This window comes from Canis lupus, chromosome 24, assembly GCF_011100685.1.
Source record: "Canis lupus familiaris isolate Mischka breed German Shepherd chromosome 24, alternate assembly UU_Cfam_GSD_1.0, whole genome shotgun sequence".
Taxonomy (NCBI): domain Eukaryota; kingdom Metazoa; phylum Chordata; class Mammalia; order Carnivora; family Canidae; genus Canis; species Canis lupus.
Window position 1 is genome coordinate 2,770,952 of NC_049245.1, and position 17,218 is coordinate 2,788,169.

At 45.4% G+C, this 17,218-nt stretch overlaps 1 long non-coding RNA gene across 1 annotated transcript in view; it reads left to right on the top strand.

The window, feature by feature from the left end:
- Positions 1-12,428: 12,428 nt before the first annotated feature.
- Positions 12,429-17,218, top strand: part of LOC111092150 — a 28,743-nt gene continuing 23,953 nt past the window's right edge. The window contains exon 1 of the long non-coding RNA XR_005377474.1: positions 12,429-12,627. This is a non-coding gene — a long non-coding RNA (uncharacterized LOC111092150). The remainder of the gene's footprint in view (positions 12,628-17,218) is intronic.

Sequence of the window (17,218 nt, forward strand, 5' to 3'; positions counted from 1 at the left end):
GTGGGACTCCATCCCAGGTCTCCAGGATCAGGCCCTGCGCTGAAGGTGGCGCTAAACCGCTGAGCCACCCGGGCTGCCCCAGTGTGGGTTTTAGAGCTACAGAGAAATCAGTTGCAGTTCTAACACTCATCTGGGCCTTAGTTTTCTCCTCTGTAAAATGGGAAAGCAATACCTCCATAATAGGGTCACTATAGGAGTTAAATGAGAGAGTAGAGCCTGATGGTTCTATGGTCAGACTGCCTGGCTGTATCCAGTTATACGATTGCCTTCTATCAGTTGTATAATTATGGACAAGTTATGTCACCTCTGTGCCTCGGTTTTTCCTGTCTCTAAACTGGGACAATAGTAATCTACTTTGTAGTACATTAAATGAGTTAACATCTGTGCGAAGCATTTATCTATGGTAAACACTTAATAAACATGAGGCTCTTTATAAATATGAAATGATTATATTACTATTAATGTCAGTATTTGTTAGCATACAGATGAAGATGATAATTATGTAGTGAGGACACATTTATATGAGTTTAATTTAATATAATATAAAATACTAGTTGTTTTATATATTTGCTCTTGATTTGAAACAATGCAAGTTTCCATGAAATAAATATTAATCCAGAATTGTGTAATTTCAAAGCTGACAGGTGGAGGGGTGGATGGTACACTGGTTTTATGCTGTTGCCACATAGCTGGTAATAAGAAATATTCACCTCTTTCTTGGGATTAACGTTGAACAATGCAGTCTTTTCATTATGCAGTTTCTTCAGGAATAATATCCTTTGCATAAAGTGCCACTACCTTGCATATAAAAAGCCCTTGAAGGCTATGTGACATGGAAGAGGCGCTCTGTGAATGGCAATTACTCTCAAGGTGTAGTCTTCAGTTAGGTACTAAGCAAAAGCTTGTGTTCCCACAAGTCTGGTTGTGCCTGAGTCCTTTTCCACGTAAGTCCGCAACCCATAGGAACTCCCTGGGAACAGAAGGGCAGGCACCATCGTTATTGCAATCACTGCCCAGGGTGGAGTTCCCTTCTCTGCTGGCCTTTCACCTGCCCAAGTCACCGTACACCACTCTTGGGTCTTTGCCATGAAGAAGGGTCGCTCCTCTGGCCACATTTCAAGTGCTGTGACTTTGGGGTGTGCCTTTCTCTTGCATTTGTTGCATTGTTGAACAGAGTGCTGGGCACACAGGTAATTAGCAATACATTTTTTGACTCAAGTATTTTTCAAAATTTGGAGCAAGATGGGAGAAAGTCTGTCTTTGACAACATTCCCACTCAGGACACATTCATTTTTAATAAATTTGTGTGGATGTTCATGTGTACATCTTCTAGGTGCCTAATGAGAGGTGTGAATGAGGATGACTTCTGTCCCTTCCCAATCTAGTCTTAGGTAGGACACAGCCACAGGCTCCAGCTTCAGCAGCTCCCCAGATGCTTCATGTGATTGGAAGCAGCAGCAGAAGAGCTGGGGGTCTGGTCAGAGCTGACACCACACCGCCTTGCTGCCCTTCAGCCTGGTACCTCATTATCTTCATAGAGGTTCCCTCAAAGGCAGACACTGTGACAAGGGTTTGTGGACAGATGCTTGGGTGTGATGTCATGAAGCACCATCGGGCAGGGGAATTAGGCAGGTGGGGGAAGGCAGCGGGACTAGTGTTATAGAGTCTGCTATACTCTGAGGATGGAGTAGAGCATGCATTGGACTTTTCCCATCTGAGGGATGAAGGGTTGGGCTTTCATTTTCCATTAAGAGGTTCCCTGGAGGCACCAACTACCTAGTATTTCTGGTCTGCCGCTCTGTGGCCATGCAGGCTGCAGCCAGGAGAGTCCCCAAGCAGAGAGTGACAGTGGCTTTCAGGAAAAAAATAAAAGGCTGGTATGGGAACAATGAATGCTAACGGAATGTAGACATAGCACCCATAGCATCTGCTTTCATTATTAAGGAAAAGAGTGCATATACAGAAGTATTCTAACCATGCTCATGTCATTACAAGTATGCAGTGCTGTGGTTATGTATGGCTATACAATATCATGCCAAAATTTACTAACTTAATCTCCAACTCCCATTTTATTACTCCTGGTTTCTGTGGTCAAGAATTCAGGAAAGTTCACTAGACGTATTCTATATGTAGTTGCCATCATTTGGTGCCTGGAACTGACAGAGCAGATGGATTTCTAGGGAAAGTGGAGATGGCTCTGAATCTTTCTCCATGTGGTCTGTGAGCCTGGGCTTCCTCAAACTTCCTCACAGCCACTGGGTTCAGCAGCTGAAGTCTGCAAGAGAAGATGTTCTGGCGTCTAAGGCAGAAAGTGTATTCGTTTTTATGACCTTCCCCTAGAAGTCACGTCTGCTGGATTCTGTTGGGTCCAGCTCATTGTGAGCCAGCCCACATTCAAGGGAAGTGAATTAGATCCTCTTTCTTGACAGGGAGGAGACAAGGTTCTAGAAGAGAACAGGTCAGAGTGAAGTGATCCTTTGAAAAAATATAACTTGCCAACTTTCAGTACCTATGATGTAAAGAGTACCACAGAATAGCAAATGAGTATGGGTCAGCACAAATGCCTTAACTAATAAAATGTGCAGGAATGTCCAAATTTGGTAACTGTCTGAGGATGCCTACCCAGAGCCACTGGCCGAAGCTGTCAGTGGATCTGTTATAATTCTCAGCCAGCTGGAGTGTGCGTGTGTGTGTGTGTGCATGTATGTGCACATGTGCACACATGTCCATTCTTAGATGAGACAGTATAGGCTAATGATTATCAACAGCTACAGACATGAAGGGAATCAATGACACAATAAAAACTCTAATTGCTTGGCAACAGTGTTTAGGCTTCATTAGGTAGATTTGTAACGACTTCAAGAGAAATAACTCCTGTGTCATTAGATAACAAGGCAAGAAATAGGTTACTTCCTTTTTGAAAGGTATGAAAGCTTCCAATTGCTTGATATATTCGCTTAGTAGATTATTTTCTGTCATCTCAGTTAATTGAATTTTATCCCATGCTCTTAAAATGGTTTCCTTCAAAATAAGGTTACAACGTTTAGAAAAGTCATATTTGAAATCATAGACATTGAAGGCAGAAATTGGCCTTATCTGGACAAAGTGCTCCAGGAGGAAATAAAAAGCCCAAACCTTTAGAAGTTCACCTTATCCCCATATACTTGGGTGACTTGGCATTCAAATAATATTTTGTAGAAGACATCTTTGCAATACAGCACCCAATTTAGATTTTAAAATAAAACTAAAAATTATTTGTGGCTCCATCTATATTTTTTCTATGAGAAAGCCATCAAAGCTTTCATCGTCGAAAAGTTTTTATTTTAGTTAAAAAGGATAAATCAGAACTCAGGTTTAATTGCAATATAAACTTGGCCTATAATGTATTTGGTGGTATCATGCTTTCAATCCATGACATATTTCAAGTCTGCTCTCTCTCTCTCTCTCTCTCTTTTAAGATTTTATTTATTTATTCATGAGAGACAGACAGAGAGAGAGAGAGAGAGAGAGAGAGGCAGAGACACAGGCAGAGGGAGAAGCAGGCTCCATGTAGGGAGCCCAATGTGGGACTTGATCCCGGGTCTCCAGGATCACGCCCTGGGCTGAAAGCAGGTGCTAAACCACTAAGCCACACAGGGATTCCCCAAGTCTGCTCTCTTGTTCTTTGTACACTCTCGAGTCTTTTCAGATTATGCACAACACACACACACACACACACACACACACCTTCACACCACATGGTCAGGTATAATATGGTACAAAAATTAAGCTCATTTTTTTTTAAACTTTTAAATGTTAAAAGGTGGGCCAAATCAATGTAGCAAAAATTCTTGCAATGTCTCTTATCTGATTTCCAAGGCTTAAATATCCTTGACCGTTTTTCCTCTTGTACTTAGGACTTTTAAATCCCATACACTCTCAGGCAAAAGGAATCTATGAGCATTTGATCATCTCTTTCCCTGCCTTGAGTATTTTTTGTTGGTTTTCCTCAAAGCCTTTTTGCCGCAGACCCTCAGAAATTTTGGACCACGGATAAGAGAAGGAGGCTGGAGCCAGCCTTGGGGAATTCTCCAGCACACTTTGACTCCTTGGTGTCAAATAATGTCTCATGTTTCTCTGATATCTTCTTTCTCTCATGGTGAGAACCTGAAAGAGTCTAAGAAAAGAATATTCTATCTTCAGTGGTCATAATTCCAAGCCCTTGGCCATAACACTTTTCTTAAAACGACACCTCTGTGAAGGAGAGTTGATTGTCAAATTTGAAGCCAAAGCACTGGTACAGTATATAGTATATACACCTTGTATACAGTATTTCGTGTTCCCAGTGGGACAACTCTGAGGCACATTTGACATCATCACCCAGATGTCTCCAGGGCATTGTGTCCCAGCTGCCCACGGTGGTAACCAGCTCCTAAGGGCACCTCAGATTGGCTTCCTTCCCTTTCCTGTCTCACTTCCCCATCCCTCCACCATTTTCCCCAGAATCACTTCCCAAATAATCTACTTGAACCTAAATTCTTATCTCAGGGTCTGTTTTGGGAGGACCTAGCCTAATTCTACCTGTGATGGCAGTGAAGTTTAATAATAGATACTGTCATTTGACAAAGATGAGGCCATTTCAGGTAGAACGGTTTAGGGTTGTCTATGCAGTCCCTGGTCCCTCCTTCCCCACCTTGCACTGGTCCTATTTGGTTCTCCTCATGCTAAGAGGCCCACTCTAAAGTTAGGCCAGGTGTAGTTATTTCCAGGCTCAGCCATCTGGAGCTGGGTAACCCTGGCCCAGTTACTTGTCCTCTCTAGCCAGGATCGGAGATCAAGAGAGTTCTTACATTTTGGGAGTTGCAGGAGATGAATGAATAAATATATGTTTGTAAAGAGTATAGTATATTGCCCAGCACACAGAAAATGCTTAATGGATGTTAGTCATCATCACTATTATTATTACTACTGTTATGGTCACTATTATGCCTAACTTCCTAGATTGCATTTCTGCAGATGATTTGGAAGTTTGGCATCTATTTCTTTGGCTCAGTCTTAAGATAGATATGCCACAAGGAACCCAAGTGGGCGATGAAATTTTGGTTCAGAATATCTCTGTGGAATAAAATATCTGAATTCTGGAGCCTGGCATTCATAGATTCTAAATCGTATAGAGTGACAAGTCCCTTAGTGTCCCTTAAATGGATAAAGTTTCATCTGATTTTCTCTCCTTAATTTCAACTTCCAGAATGTGTTTCTAATTGTGTTTACAATTTTGTGGAAGCATTATTTAGAAAGCATAGCCATTTAAAAAGTATTTTAACTTAAAAAAACGTTTAAACCGCAAATTTTCTCTTCCCTGTCTCCAAATTATGTTCTCATCTAATACTCATTCTCAAGGGCTAGTATAAGTGACAAGGGGCTGCCATCTTTGGGTGGAGGATTTATGATATTGATTTTGTTGTGGGCCAGGCAAGCAACTGTATAAAAAAGAAAAGCAGAATTATTTGGGGGAGACCCTCGTATCATTTCCTAACCTTACATTCCTAACCTCCTCCATCTTTCCATCTTTGTTCCTTAGAAACTTCTTTCTCAGCCCTCTCCTCCTTTCTTGCTCTACCAAATAGCGTGACCACCTCTCTGCCACCAAAGTTCTGGAAGAATCCATGGTTAAGTCCTTTATGCCTTAGTGCCGTTAAGTGGAATTAAGAGGTTTGGATGTTATTAGGATGGCATAGGGGCCAAGAGGGCACGTATTCCTGAGTCTGACCCTGCACTTGTTTTCCCTCAAGGATGCCATTAGAGATAGAGAGAGGGACAGCACTGAAGGAAAGTGAGTCCCTAACTGAGGTCAGTAATGGTTGGGCTACCAGTGTGCAGAGCACCACGCTCTGGGATGCTAAGCCTGAGAAGATGGCCCGGCCCGGCATGGCTTCCCCACAGCAAACCCATCACCTTGAAGTTCTTCACACACCCTGGCTAGCCACCCAGAAGACCAAGGGACCCATAGGAGAAGACCAGAATGCATTAGGGAGAGCAAAATGGCTTTGTGGAAGGAAGAAGCATAGAGAGAGATGGACAGACAGACAGAAACTGAGCAAGAGAGGCACCGGCAAGATAAAGCAAGAGGATCAGGCCTCCTTTTTGTGGGCAAGGCCTTGGGCCAGCTGCTGCCATTGATCTGGCACAAATAAACGTGCCTCAACTTATGTTTTGGAAACTGACCAATTATAGTGGGGCCCCTCCTTTGGGGGATGAGGAGGTGTAGAGACAGGAAAGATTAAGGTGAGAAATTCCCACTTCTAGAGATCTCAGTGAATATAAGTTCATTTTGCCTTATGCCAAGGTCATTTGCATTTTTAAGCCTCTATTAAAGGAATTTCAGGCCCCACTGAATAGGCAGGAAGAGGAATTTGGGCTCACTGTTAGAGCCTTCCACACTCCCAGGAGTGTCACCCCAGACTGAGTCCATGAAGGCCCATTTAGTAACTTACAAAGCTGTGCCTGAAGAGATCCCTGTCAGCCTGGAAGTGCCTGGGAGGTTGGACAGATTAGCGCCTCTTATCTCAGCATTGAATTGAAGGTCAATACCTTGAATTCTCCTGCAGTAAGCAGGTATCTAGAGAGTATAGATTTTCTGCTCTATGAGCTTGACTCTCCCTTATTGTTGGTCTACATCAGGCCAATTTCAAACCCATCAGAACATATTATGGGGAAGCCAGCCTTTAACAAACCCACACATGGTGTTTCTGGAATTTAGGGCTGATGGTTGGTCAGTAACCTCTCTCCCCTCTACTCATCATCCCTTTCCCCTTTATATCTGAATGACAGCAGGCTCTGGTAGCAGCATAGCAAAGGTATCACACTCTAGAAGAATTCATACTTAGGGTTTAGTATTCATCCATTGCTCACAACTCTTCAGGAAAATGTTAGGAGGTGGGTGAGCCACCTCTGCCCTGGGATTTGCCACATGGAGAGAGTATATTTAAAGCCTGTTGATATGCATAAAGCCAGTGTGATGATTAATTTTATGTGTCAAATTGACTGGGCTCACAAAGTGCCCAGATATTTGGTAAACAATTTTCTGGGTGTTTCTTTGATGGAGTTTTTTGATGAGCTGAACAGTAATTTGGCAGATTGAGTAAAATTTGACCTCCCCAAAGTGAATGGGCTTCATCCAATCTGTTGAAGGTGTTGGCCCAAGATTACGTATCCGAGAAACCACCAAGGAGCCGACACCGATGCAAACACACGAAGGTTTATTTACAAGCACGAGCTTGGGTCCAAGTATACCCGACACAGCGGAGCAAGGACTTGTACCCCGAAGTGGGTTACAGCTGGGTTTTTTATGGGCTGGTCTAGGGGATCATCAGAAGGGGTGGAGGAATTTTTTCCATTCCAATATGGGGGAAACTGTGGGGGAGTTTCTTAAGATCTGATATGGGATTCTCTGCCGAGGGCATTCTGAGCTTTATTGTCTTTCTGATATGGGATTCCCTGCCAAGGACATTCTGCAGTTTTTCCCGTAAAGTTCAGCTCTTATTCCCAGGGGCCTAAGATGGCTGTACTTGTGCTAATGCTAAACTTGAGGTGGAATGGCCTTAATTTTTCTCGGCCTCCACATTTCCCCCTCTCAAAGGAACCTAAGGAAGGATCTAATCATGGGTCCAGGTTGCTCTCAGAGTGAGCCAGGGGGAATGATTAAACCAGGATTCGAACCAACCTTGTTGCTGTTCTCATTCCTGTTTACGTCCCAGTGAAGAAGCAATATTCCTCGTTTAAGGCAGCACATAACCCCCCTTGTTGTAAGAAGACTAAGTCTAATCCCCTTCTGTTTTGAAGGACAACCTCAGACTAGGGAGTCTTGGAGGTGGGAAATAAGTGAGGACGGCACAGTCTTAGCTTTAGGGGATTGTCCTTGTCTGGTCGGCCTTTCCATTCTGGAACAAATCCTTGAGAACGGCATGGCCAGACGTGGGTGTAGTGGACTCAGGGAGTAATCCCGTCCACCTTGAGAGCGGTGGGAGTGGTCAGGATCACGATGTAAGTTCCCTTCCAGCGAGGTTGAAGTATCTGGTGTTGGTATCTCTGCACGTACACCCAGTCACCTGGCCGATATCGATGGGGGTCCAGGGGGTGGCCCAGTCTCATAGAGGGCCCTCAGCTTAGGCTACACCTGCTCATGGGTTTGTTGTAACATTTGGAGGGAGAAAAGAAGTTGGTGATCATCAAATTCCGAAAGCACCTCAGGTTTTAAATTGGGGATCATAGGTGGAGGAAGACCGAACATGATCTCGTAGGGGGTTAGTCCCATCTTATATGGGAAGTTCCTCACCCTATATATATAGGGTGAAGGGGAGGAGAGTCACCCAGTCCCTGCCAATCTCCAGGGCTAATTTAGTTAAGGTCTCCTTTAATGTTCTGTTCCTCCTCTCTACCTGTCCTGAGCTCTGGGGCCTATATGCACCATGTAATTTCCAATCTGCCCCAAGCACTAGTGCCACTCCCCGTGTTACCTTAGAGAAGAATCCTGGGCCGTGGTCTGACCCAATCTTAACAGGAAAACCATACCTCGGTAAGATGTCTTCCAGCAGTTTCTTGGTCACGGTCTGTGCCGTTTCACGTTTGGTGGGAAATGCCTCCGTCCATCCTGAAAGAGTATCTACAAACACTAGTAAATACCTGTATCCGTATTTTCCAGGTCTTACCTCAGTGAAGTCCACTTCCCCGTAGGCTCCTGGGCGGTCCCCTCGGAGCCGGGTGCCCGGGTTAGATCCATGGGCGGTGGCATTAGTTAACCGGCATGCGTGGCAGCTCGCCACAGTCTGCTCCATCTCTGCTCGAGTGTCTTTAATAGTGATCTTTGCATGTCGTGTGAGGTCTTCCATCTTCCTTGTCCCATGGATGCTCCGATGCATCCTGGATAGGCCTCGCCGTCCCAGTTCCTCCGGCAGGATGATGCTGGGGTCTGCGGCCCTCCCCCAGCCACGCAAGCCCTGGGTCACCGGCAAGCGTTGATCCAGCCTAAGTCCGCATCAGTACAGTTGGGGGTGTCGGGCAGGGTCGGTGCCCCGCACCGGGTCGCGTGGTTGCTAAGACCTGGGTCACCAGAAGGGCCGCCTCCTTAGCTTCTGAGTCCGCTAGCCGGTTCCCGCTCCTGGCGTGTCTCTCTCTGGTGCCGCGGACAGTGCATGATGGCCAGGGCCCTGGGCAGCCAGAGGGCCCTCAGGAGGTCAAGGATCTCCGCTGGGTTTTGAGCAGTCTCTCCCTCTGCGGTCAGGAGCCCTCTCTCCCTGTGAAGGGCCCCGTGGACTGAGCGGCGGCGAGGGCGGACCCGCTGTCGGTGTAGACGTTGATTCCTTCACCTTCCCCCACGGTCAGCGCCTTGGCCAGTGCGGGTTCTGCCCGTTGAGCCGACGCTCCGCTGCCAGTGGCTCTGCCCGGACGGTCTCCGTCTCCGAGGTCGCGGCTGCCCCCGCGGATCTGACTCCTTCTCGGACAAAACTGCTGCTCTTATCAAGAGCAGACCAACAAATCAAGGAAACTTTTGAACAGAAAGTAGACTTTTAATCTTATACTCTTGTACTTTAAAATCCATTTACTTTGATATTAGTCTGTCCTGACCACATCTAAAATTCCTTTCCAAGGATTTCCCTTCACAACCCTTTTACACCTTCCTTTGCATTCAGAATTTGTCCCAAGCCATTTCTTTCCAGTCAGTCTCATTTAGGACAAAATTACTTTTTTACCTTGAACAAAAATATATTCCCATTCCTTACATATTTCTTACATATCTCCTTTTCTACATACAGAGTTGCTTTCTTTAGCAGTCATCAGTCTTACTTTAGCAGAGTTTTTCCATCCTTAGGAACCTTAGTCTCCAGTGAAAACTAAGGAGTAACCGATTTTTGAACACCAGAACTCTTTAGACGGCAAATTTATGAAACAGTTAAGTACAAAGCATGTTTACCGACAGATTCAAATCAACGTTTCAGCACTTTTTCCTGTTTGGAAAAGACCTAGATGTCTGATGAATTTAATTCCATTTATCATCAAAGTGTAACTAAGGTTTCAGGTTACCAAGGACTTTGAAAGATATCTTAACAATTACTTATGAAAACTTGGAAACAGACAATTAAGCATAATTTTAGCCAATTTTTTACTAATAAATTGCAAAAAAATAACAGAACTTATGTGACCTTCAGTAAACCTCAATAGAATAAAAGTTTCAGGCTTAGTAGTGACAATTTTCAAGACCTATTTATTATGTCCCATCTGGATCCATTTAAAGTCAATCAATTTGCTCCCCATCGTCAATTTTTACCTGAGACATCTGGAGGGGGCAGTGTTAAGTAATTGGTGGTCTTCTTGTTATTTGTCTTCTAAACTCAGGACAAGCACCTGAATCGGGTGCGTTTGTTTACGACTTTTGCTCCTTCGGGGTGGAAGCGAATTTGTGCCCCCATCTTGGTGAGCAAATCCCGACCTAACAACGGGTAGGGACACTCAGGGATGACCATGAAGGAGTGGGATACCCGGCCCATGTCGAGATCTACAGCTCTTCGGGTAGTCCATGAGTACTGTCTGGTGCCCGTGGCCCCTTGCACCCATGAAGTCTTGCTTGCCAATGTCCCTTGGGGTTGTAATAAAACCGAATGTTGTGCCCCAGTGTCCACTAGGAATTCAACGGCTTGCCCCTCCACTCTGAGAGTTACCCTGGGCTCGGGGAGGGGTGCTGAACCCCAACTTCCTTAGTCGTCCAGGTCCTCCATCTCCAAGATCTTGGCAGGGCCCTTAGGTCTTTTGTTAAGACAGTCTTTCACCCAGTGGCCCTCTTCCTTGCAATGGGCACATTGGTTTTTGTTCAGTTTAGGGCGCTCCCGGCAGGGATCAGGGCCATCCTCCTTACCTGTCCCTGAAGCCGGCTTCTTGAGGTGCCTCTGTCTTCCCCGTGGGTCATCCGTGGTTGTGGCCAGCAGGATCTTGGCCAGGCTTCAGGTCTGCTGGTCACTTAGTTTGGTTTGCTGCTCTTCCAGACTTTATTATTACAGACTTTCTGCTTCTATTACTAAGTCCTGCAAGCTCTTCTCTCCCAGTCTCTCTACTCTTTGCAATTTCTTTTTAATGTTCAGAGTGGCCTGATTAACAAAGGCCATGATAATTGCGGCCTTTGTTTCCAGGGCTTCTGGGTTCATAGGGGTGTACTGCGTAAAAGCCTCTATGACTCTCTCTAACATAGACCTTGGCCAGATTGGTAGGCTTGCGTGCGGCAGCCTGGAGACCTGCCCCTAGAGTCTGGCAGTGGACCCGGGGTCTCTCCTTACCTTCAGCTGAGTTGTAGTCCCAGGTGGGGCAGGATAAAGGGAAGGCAGCGTTTATGAGGTCTGGGTTTTGAGTTGGCTGTCTGTCCTCTCCCAGGACAGACTTCCGGGCTTCCACCTGAATTTGTTCCCTTCTTCAGTGGTGAAGAGAACCTGCAAGAGCTGTCGGCATCATCCCAAGTAGGCTGGTGGGTAAAGAGAATAGTATCTAAAAGCCTGATCAGATCTCTCTCCGATCTCTGGCGGATTATCAGAGAACTTTGCATTTTGGGTTTTCCAATCATATAAAAACACTGGTGGAGAACGGCCAGTACAACATCAGCTGTCCACCAGTCTCATTGGGGGTCCCATGGCGCGGAGGGGAAGGGCGGTGGAGTCCGCCGGCCTGCGTTAGGGGGTGGGGCCGCCCGGTGGGTCCGGCTGCGCGTCTCTGCTGCCCGCACAGGAATTCCCTCATCTGGGGGGGTGGCGCCCCTCCTGCAGCCCCCGGTACCTCTGATGGAGGGGGGCGGGTGGAAGGGCGAGGGCGTGCCCAGTAGGGTGGCGGGAGCATCAGGTCCTCTGGAGAGGAATCCTGTAAAACTGGATAAAAAGGCACTTTTGTCTTAGAGTCCGTCTCCTTCTCGGCCTTTCCACAGGGCTAGGTTCTTGGTAGGTTCTGCTTTGGGGGGTAAAAATAGTTTTATCCAAGGAGGGGGATTCTCAATCATGTCCTGCCAGGCCAGGATGTAGGGCACCTGGTCGGTCGTCCGGTATGTCCCTGAAGATCACGGCCTTAACCTGTAAGATAATAGGTAGGTGGGAAGTTCCTTCTCGGGGCCATCCCACGCCAAAGGTTGGCCATTCTGACATGCAGTAGGTTCGAAATTTCCCTTTCCGTATGTCTGTGCTCAGATTGTGAGCTCTTTCCTTAATGTCCGAGAAGTGGGAGAGCATAAGGGACAGGGGGTGGTTTGTGTCTGCCCCGTTATATACCCCCGTCCACACCAAGACACAGTTATGACAGTTAACAAATAACACAGACCAGCGTGCAAACAGGTAACAAGAACACAGCAACAGACAAACGTTCCAGGGCGGCTGCGGAGACAAAACAGAAAGTAACCCGAAGGGCTGGCAGCCGGCCCTCCTTACAGATGAGGACCCCGTCCCCCTCACAGATGAGGACCCTGGTCCTTCTTACAGATGAGGACCCCGTCCTCCTTACAGATGAAGAAAGACCCTGTCCTCCAGGCCGGGGCTAGGGACGTCTCCTCAAGACCCGCGGTCAACGGCTCAAGCGTGTCTGCCTAAGCCAATGCTGACCCGATACAGATTGGAATTCCTACAGGTAAAAGTACAGTATAGAGCTCTCAGAGAATATGTGCACAAGGTGGAAAAAGTTGAGAGCATTCACCACGCATGAAACCCTCCAGATGGGGTCCTGGAGGTCTCTCGGATCCCAGACGTGCCCCCAAATGTTGTGCCCAAGATCGCGAATCCGAGAAACCACCAAGGAGCTGACACCGATGCAAACACACGAGGGTTTATTTACAAGCTCGAGCCTGGGTCCAAGTATACCCGACACAGCGGAGCAGGGACTTGGATCCCGAGGTGGGTTACAGCTGGGTTTTTATGGGTGGGTCTAGGGGATCTTCAAAAGGGGTGGAGGAATTTTTTCCATTCCAATATGGGGGAAAGGGTGGGGAGTTTCTTAAGATCTGATATGGGATTCTCTGCCGAGGGCATTCTGAGCTTTATTGTCTTTCCGATATGGGATTCCCTGCCAAGGACACTCTGCAGTTTTTCCTGTAAAGTTCAGCTCTTATTCCCAGGGGCCTAAGATGGCTGTACTTGTGCTAATGCTAAACTTGAGGTGGAATGGCCTTAATTTTTCTCGGCCTCCACAAAGGCTCACATAGCACAAAATGATGACCTCCTCTGAGTAAGAGAGAATTCTCCCTGCCCAGTGGACTTGGAACTGGGACATCAGCTTTTTCCTACCTTTAGGTTGGAACTGAAAATGTCAGCTCTTCCAGAGTCTTGAGACGAGTGGCACTTGGCCTGGAACTACGTTATTAGTTCTCCTGGTTCTCAGGCCTTTGGACACAGATTCACACTAAACCATCGACTCTTCTGGGTTTCTAGTTTGCTGATACCCTATAGAATCTGGGACTTGCCTACATGTATAACTGTGTATAAAATAAATAAAGTAAATCTTTAAACACACACACACACACACACACACACATTCTATTGGTTCTGTTTCTCTATACAATTCTGACTAATACTATCAGCAACTCTAAATAGGCATTGCCTGCTAGCTCCTTCAGTGTTTTCCTTTAGTTGTTAGGCATTTATTTATTGGTCTATCTTTCTAGTAAGCATTATTATTTGCCAGACACCGTACTAGGTGCTGGATGTACAACAGTTAACAGGAGTTTAGTTAACAGAGTTTAGTTAATAAAATAAATTCTCTGCTTTCATAGAATTTAGTTTATTTATGTTAAATAGCAATTGCCACAGATGCTGCATAGTTCACAACTATAACACTTCAAGAGTATACCATCAAGTGTTCATTCAACTCATCCATTTCTGGTTGGCTGGAGGGGGTGAGCTGATCTTGAGTGGTCTTGTCTGGTTAGATCACATATCTGAGGGTTGGTTGAGTTAGAATGGCTTCACTGGGCAGCAGCTCTACTTCAAAATATGGGTCTGCTGTGGCTTATTTCCTTCCTGAGGACTGATATCAGGTCTATGCCCTATATGTGTCCATCTGGAGCTCAGACTGAAGGGGATGCAGCTACACTAGGGGAAGGCTTCTTTTTTTTTAATTTTTTTAAATTTTTATTTATTTATGATAGTCACACACAGAGAGAGATAGAGAGGCAGAGACACAGGCAGAGGGAGAAGCAGGCTCCATGCACCGGGAGCCTGACGTGGGATTTGATCCCGGGTCTCCAGGATCACGCCCTGGGCCAAAGGCAGGTGCCAAACCGCTGAGCCACCCAGAGATCCCTAGGGGAAGGCTTCTCATCATGGCTGAGATCCATGTCCAGTTGTGCAAGTCTTTTCAAGCACACAGTCACGTCACCTCTGCTTATATTCCATTAAGCAAAGCAAGTCACATGGCTGAACCTGCTGTCTTGAGGGAGGGGAAGATATTCTTTAATTAAATGTGGATATTGTATATAGAGAATATATTCTGTAGTGGGAGGGACTGCCCAGTCCCATGGTTAAGAGGGGGATGATGATTCAGGGACACTAATACAACCCACTCCACCCATGACACTAGTTTTGTCTCTCAGAAGGGACTTCAAGATCCAGGCAAAAACTTCTACCAGAAGAGTTGGAGCCTTAGTAAGTAGCTGCCTTGGGGTGCCAGGCAGTGTGTGGTATAGGGGATGTTTTCAGACCATGGTGAAAATGGCTCCAGAGGATCCAGGAGGGATGTAATGTGCAAGGTAGGACTTTCCATCTTGTAACTGGCGGTTTGCACCTTTTGACCATCTTTACCTACTTCCCCCTCCCCCTAACCCCCCCCCCCCCCCCCCCGTGGCAACCACCAATCTTACAATGGATTTCTTGAGAGATTCATTCATGGTGCCTGATTAATATCCATCAGATGGATAATGTGGTTGTTTAACCACCAGGGGCTATAGTAGGAGGAATATGGTCTTGGAATCACATATATGTGGATTCCAATTCCAATTATGGGAAAATTATCTAACTTTTAAAGGCTTGGTTTCATTATCTATAAAATGGGGATAATTACACTTTGCTTTGCAAGGTTGTTGTGAAAATTTAATTATATCTCCTAAATGGAAGCTTCTGGTACAGTGCCTGATACAGGTTATTTTCCTTCCTACTTCAAAACTGCCCGTGGGATTTTGCAAGCAGACCTGGACCTTCTGCCTAGATCAGAGGTTCTATTTTATTCTGTGATAATGCAGATATATTTTGTTCTATGATAATGCAGGTATATTGATACAGGAAACTGTCTGCATTTTTCATGGGAATTTAATGGGCAAATGCAAATGTAAGAAGAAATTCTTATTTCTTTATGAGCAGGACCTGAACTTTCCTTTTCTGTTTTAAGGTATGCTTGGCCATGCACTAATTTTTCAGTAATGCAATTTCTTTCTTTCATAGGCAAATCTGAGCAGATGTTTTTACCTTCTTGGTTATTTTTGGCATATGTTGCTCCTTCTATTATTGGTTTCTAGCTATTCTAAAACATTCTCTCCCCTATCCTACACCATTATAAAGAAAGGCCCAAAGTAAACTTAAAGGTATTTCTTTTTAAAAAGATTTTATTTATTTATTTGAGAGAGAGAGAGAGAGAGGGAGAGAGCAAGAGCATGAGCAGGGGGAAGGGCAGACTCCCTGCTGATCAGGAAGCCCGATCCTAGGCTCCATCCCTGGACCCTGGGATCATGATCTGAGGTAAAGGCAGACTCTTAACTGACTGAGCCACCCAGGTGCCCCTGAAGAGTATTTCTAATTGACATCTATATTTCATGAAGACTCAGCTGTTGCTCCTTGGTGATAAGTTGACAAAAGTAGTTTAAATTTCACAGGAGAAATAATGCTGAGATATTTCAACCTTAGCAAATTGACATCCTGTATACTCTCTCAGCCAGGGCTGTCTCAACAGGATGGTGGGGCAGGGGTTGGGGCTTGCCTGGAGAGCTCCAACCCTATGTTGTTTTTTTTTTTTTTTGTCTCAGTTACCATCCTTCCTCCTTTTGCTACTTGGATGCATTGCATAGTGTTTCAGCCCAAGACCCTTGGGGAAACAAATGTTGATTTCAATCCTGGTGGGCAGCCCTGTATGGCCATGTACATCTGAGACTCCAACCTCTCCAATTCCCACTGTAGCTGGGATACGGAGATCCTTATCTGGCATAGCTGAGTGAGGAAGGATCATGACAGAGGGTATGACACATAGTATGAGATAGTGGCCAGCATCACTGCTTTACTGAGTGGGACTAGAGATGAAAAGGAGAGGGAAACACTCATCAGAGCATTTTTCTCTGGAGAAATGGCTGAAGGAGACAGAATAGTAATTCTATTTTTTACTGTCTCTTGACTAAAAAAACAACATAATGAGAAAAAGTTAAAGCATCCCTGGCCATGGCTTATAAGGTTAGAACTACCCAATGGAGCATACAAAGATTAATTAAATGTGGATATTGTAATAATTGTACCAGGCAACATTTCTCAAACACTTGCTGTGTTCCAGGTCTGCTGCTAATTGTTTCACATAGACTATCTCATTTCAACTGTCAGAATAGCCCCCACGAAGAATGTATTATTCCTGGTCTGTTTACAGATAAGGAAACTGAGGCTCAGAGAAAAGGAACTTCCCAAGGCATCTCACTGATGTAGAGACTGCTATGTGGTCAACAAAACCCATTTTTTTCTTCTTCCTGAGCAACTAATTGAATTCTGTTTTTGGTTGCCTGTGCAGTTAGTTGTGACTATGTGAATGAATTTTGACCAATAGATTGCACATGGAGATGGCCACACAAATCTCCTACCTGATCCTCTGCCCTCTCTTACCCTATCTGGCAGCTGAGTGCTGAGGACCCAACAGAGAATTTCAGGGCCATGGGTGATGGTGAAACCACAAGATGGAAGGGAACTGGATTCCTGAACGATCAGAAAAAAAACTTCTGACCAGAAATACTCACTTTGGATTTTGTGTGAGCAAGAAGTCAACTCTTATTGTGTCAATATGCTGAGATGTGGGACTTGGTGATAGCAACTAGTGTTATGCATCCTATGTCATTCACACAGACTGTCAGCATTCTTGTCATGGAGCCAAGAGTCTATGAGCCACTGCATTGCTGCACTGCTCAAAAACAGTGAAGATACAAAAGAGCAAGTGACAGTGTGTTTCTTCAATCTTCTTGCTTTCATTCTTAGTGCTCTTAAGA